The following is a 4,787-nucleotide window of genomic DNA, read 5'->3' as shown; positions in this document are numbered from 1 at the left end:
TGGAGAGGGACATCATGCTGGGTAGAGTAGAGGGACAGCGCAGGAGAGGAAGGCCCTCTATGAGGTGGATTGATTCAGTGACTGGGGTAATCGGGATGGATGTGTCAGAGGCAATGCGATTGGCACATGATAGAGTAGGGTTTAGGGCTGTTGTACATAGGGTCGCTATGAGTCTCAAGCAACTCGATGGCACGTAACAACAACAATAACAATAATTTAACCTTTCAGTTATTTTTCCTGTATGTTACTTATTTGTAAAATCTCATTGCAGTTAAGTCAGATCCAATTCACAGCTGATCCTCCATCGAGTTTCTGAGATTGTAATTCACATAGGAGGAAATGTCCTCCTTTTCCCCCGCAGAGCCATCTGAGAGAAATTACCTTTGGGTTAACAGAAAGAAGTTCTACAGATTTTGCTACCAGAGCTCCCTATTTGTGAAATGGAAACCACAGTATCTTTTTGTAGTGTTAATACAAGTATTGACTTTGTAACTAGAACAGAGGTGTTTAACAAACATTTCTTTAATATATTCATGTATATTGAACGGATCATTTAACAATGTCCTGGGCACATTAGAAGTCTTTTTACTCTTTCCACGCAGCGTGGTGTGATGGGCATCTCCCGGGACAACTGGCACAAGTGCCGCAAGACCAGGAGCAAGAGAAAGCCCTACCACTAGAAGCGGAAGTATGAGCTGGGGCGCCCGGCTGCCAACACTAAGATTGGCCCCTGCTGTATACACGTATGCACACATTTCGTGTGAGAGGAGGCAACAAGAAGTACCGTACCCTAAGACTGGATGTGGGGATCTCCTGGGGCTCTGAATGTTGTACTCATAAAACAAGGATAATTGATGTTGTCTGCAACGCCTCCAGTAATGAGCTGGTCCGAACCAAGACCCTAGTGAAGAACTGCGTCGTGCGCTACCCCTGGTCACAAGAAGGGGGCTAAGCGGACTCCTGAGGAGGAAGAGATTCTAAACAAAAAGCGATCAAAAAAATTCAGAAAAAATAGTATGAAAGGAAAAAGAATGCAAAAATCAGCAGTCTTCTACAGGAGCAGTTCCAATAGGGCAAGTTTCTTGCACGTATCGCTTCCAGGCCGGGCCAGTGGGTGGCGCAGATGGCTATGTGCTAGAGAACAAGGAACTGGAATTTTATCTGAGGAAAATCAAGGCACAGAAAGGCAAATAAATCTCCTCCCTCCCATTTTAGCACATGTATTAAAAGTGTTTATTCTAAAAGAAAAAAAAATGCTTTTAAAAGGCAATTGACTCTCTATCCAAGAAAAATGTCAATATAAAATTAAGATTATGGAAATTGTTTCAGGATCAGAAAGACACCTTAATTAGAGACTTTCTCTGAGCTTCATCTCCTTATTTTTATATTAAGGATAAGTCCTTCCTTGTTGATTATAGGGATTAGGAATATTAAACACCGTGTATAGAGGTTGTTCTGTGGTTAACTGAGTATAAATGTCAACTCACATTAGGTTTCCTCAAGAATCCTGGGAGTAAACTAAGCAAATTTGCCCAGGACCCTCCTCTCCTAGACTTGGAGAAGCAGGGAAATCCTCTATGAACCCTCACTGGATTGAAAGAAGAGTGTATTTTGTCTATAGTAGGGGCCTTTACTTTGTATAGTGTTCTTGGGTGATAAAATTATTTACACTTGACTGTTAACCTAAAGATTAATGGTTTAAACCCACCCAGCATCGCTGTGCAACATTGAGTCCATTTAGTCCTGAAAAAGGTAAAACAAAACTATTTTTATGTGCCATTGAGTCACCTGTGATTTATAGTGACCCTATGTACAGCAGCTCTGAACCATATATGTAAATTCATTGGTATTGAGTAATAACCGACTAATAGCTGAAACTTAAATAACACAGGAGGAGATCACTCAACTTTTTCCTACAGAGGCCCTGGTGAATTAAAACAAATACATAGATGTATACATATTTATATATGGAGCTCTGGTGGTCTAGTGGATAAGGAGGTGTTATACTTTGGTTGACTTGAACATACCAAGGTTCAAACGATGGTTGAGTCCACCATTAATTGGTGGTTTTGAACTGATGTGTGTGTGTGTGTGTGTGTGTGTGTGAGCGTGCCCGCGAGCGTAAAAAGAAAGAGACCTTTGGTGGCATAGAGCTTTGGTGGTCTAGTTCTTAAGGTATTATGCTGCCAACCCAAAGGCAGGGTGTTCAAATTCGCCAACTGTTCAATGGGAAAAAGATAAGCAATCTCCTCCTCTGCAATTGTAGCCTTTGAAAACCTGCTGGAGGATCAGCTATGAGTCAGTTCCAAGTCAATGGCACATAACAACAATGACAGACATATGTTGAAAAATTAGTAAGAACACATTCAGACCTAAGTGTATTTAGGATTTGTTCACAGTGTCTAAGAGCTGTACAAGTAACAGCCTAGCATCCTCATATGCATTCACGTCAGTACAACTCCAGTAATCTCTGCAGAGGCTTTGGGGCAAATATGTCCTCTTGTGGTTCTCAGATTAAACTGAACATAGAGGGTCTACATTAGGATCCTCTGAAGAGCATATTTGCTCAGATCATAAGTGCACATTGTTATTGTGCTCAGAAAAGACACAATTGCCTGCAAGGCCCAGCTTCTAACACAGTAGCCCAGAGCTTGGTGACAAAGCTTCTCTTAGGTTGAGTACAATGTCTCCAAAATAAATGCAGTGAAGCACATGGTGCCCACCGAGGTTGGAGAAGTGCTCTCTTTCTTTGTCTTTGAATCAACCTTTGATACTTCTCAAATTTTAAAATGGTTTGTGCTTTCTCATATTTAAATATGCAGTAGAGTTCATTTCTTTCTCTATTCACTTAATTAATGTCTCCCTCAGGATAAGGTCTTGCTCTTAGGATTTAGATCTTGTATTGGGGCTTTTGATTGTTTGATTTTGTTTAAGCCCTATGTTCCAAGTAAAGAAAGACCAGTATCAAGGGAAAGCTTTGACAGGCCCTCCTTCTCCTTATGCTTTGTCATCTGGGGTCACTTGAACATGTTTACTAAATAACTTGACAAATAACAGGCTACTCTTATACTGAAATCCAGCCCTGACTCTCTGGTTGAATGTTCCAACTGTATGTTATTCAGAAGCAATTCCTAGGAAACCATATGATCTGTGTTAAGGAAGAATATGGCAGTTACCCCACCACCCACAAGCTTGATCACTTCCTGAGAAACTTGATAACACCTAAGCTGGTCACATCAAAGACCAGACCAGACAACGGATCGTGGTAAGACTCTGAGCTTGGAAAAAAGGTGCTAAAACCTAACTTAATTAAGACATCAAATTTAAAGAAATATCATCTTAGTCCTCACCAGGACCACTGAAAAAGGAAAACCCCCAAACTGCCTCTTAGTCCTCACCAGGACCACTGAAAAAGGAAAACCCCCAAACTGCCTGAGTGCCATTTGGATCCTGTTTACATGCCATGCGGCTAGGTCACTTCGAGTCCCTCTCAGACCACCCAATAAAGGCCTGTTCGTTTCTTGGGACCAATTCCTTTCTTTATTTCTCTCTCTCATGCCCCCGTGTTCTCTTTTTATATCTAACACTGTGAATGTTTGAAGATCAAGATTATGCTTCTTCTTCTAGAAAAATTTGTTGATGTCTACACTTTATCTACTATGCTAGTAATTCAGGTGCTCACTCACCTCTTCACTCAATGCATTACTGTATGGTGACAGCAAATAATTCTAGTACTGGTTCTAAATATCTTCTTCTTCTTCTTCTTCTTCTTCTTCTTCTTCTTCTTCTTCTTCTCTCTCTCTCTCTCTCTCTCTCTCTCTCTCTCTCTCTCTCTCTTTCTCTCTCTCTTCTCCCTCTCTTTTTTACATAATTTGGAAGATACTGGAGAGCATTATGCTGAGTGACCTATCTAACTCTCATAAGGACAAATACTGCATAATACCATTATTATAAAAATAGAAGGATAAGTAGTGAAACATGTATGGGGACCCAAGGGGGAGAGGAGTGAGTAGGGGCGAAACCACAGGGTTGCACAATTTGGTTGGTGAAGGGAGGGAATGAAGGAAATGGGAAGGATCTGTCAGGGACCTGAAAAGACAATGTAATAATGGCCATAAACCAATGGTGATTCATTTTATAAAACATACCACATAAGAAGAATTGTACAAACCACAATATAAAAGAAGAAAAGTGTGAAACACTGCATATGAACTTTATAAACAAGCCAGTATAATTACAAAAAAAAAATCTAGTCTTTTAACCGGCACTTGAATGTCTCCTTTCTCCTAGATAAAGTATGGGTAAAAAAAAAAAAAAGAATGATAATGGTCCATAAAATTATGATAATTTATCAAAAGAATCTCTAAAACTAATCAGTGATCACTAACATGTATACCAGGAGACATGCAGTGGTTAAAAGCTGCCAACTGGAAGTTAAGTTGTTTAAACTCCTCAGCTGCTTTGATGGAGGAAGATAGGACAATTGAGTTCTAGTATGATCTACAGTCATGTTAATCCACTGGGACACTTATCCTGTGTCTCTCAGGCTTACTGTGAGTTAGAAGCAACTGTGCAGTATCAGTTTAAGTTTGTATGAACCTGCAATACACAGATGACACAATCTTTCTTGTTGAAGGTAAAGTGGTAGCACTTACTTATGAAGATAAAAAGCTTCAGTATGGATAACACTTAAACACAAAGAAAACAAATTATCCCCATAAAAACAAAAAATATGTAACGGGAGAGATGACCGAAATTGTCAAGGATTTCATTTTACTTGGATCCAC

At 40.0% G+C, this 4,787-nt stretch overlaps 1 pseudogene; it reads left to right on the top strand.

The window, feature by feature from the left end:
* Nucleotides 1–611: 611 nt before the first annotated feature.
* LOC102867998 lies at nucleotides 612–1,194 on the top strand (annotated as a pseudogene).
* Nucleotides 1,195–4,787: the final 3,593 nt, after the last annotated feature.

This window comes from Elephantulus edwardii, unplaced genomic scaffold (assembly GCF_000299155.1).
Source record: "Elephantulus edwardii isolate Elephantulus edwardi_28Jun2011 unplaced genomic scaffold, EleEdw1.0 scaffold00120, whole genome shotgun sequence".
Taxonomy (NCBI): domain Eukaryota; kingdom Metazoa; phylum Chordata; class Mammalia; order Macroscelidea; family Macroscelididae; genus Elephantulus; species Elephantulus edwardii.
The sequence above is the reverse complement of the archived record's forward strand: the minus strand, read 5'-3'. Positions and strand labels throughout refer to the sequence as shown.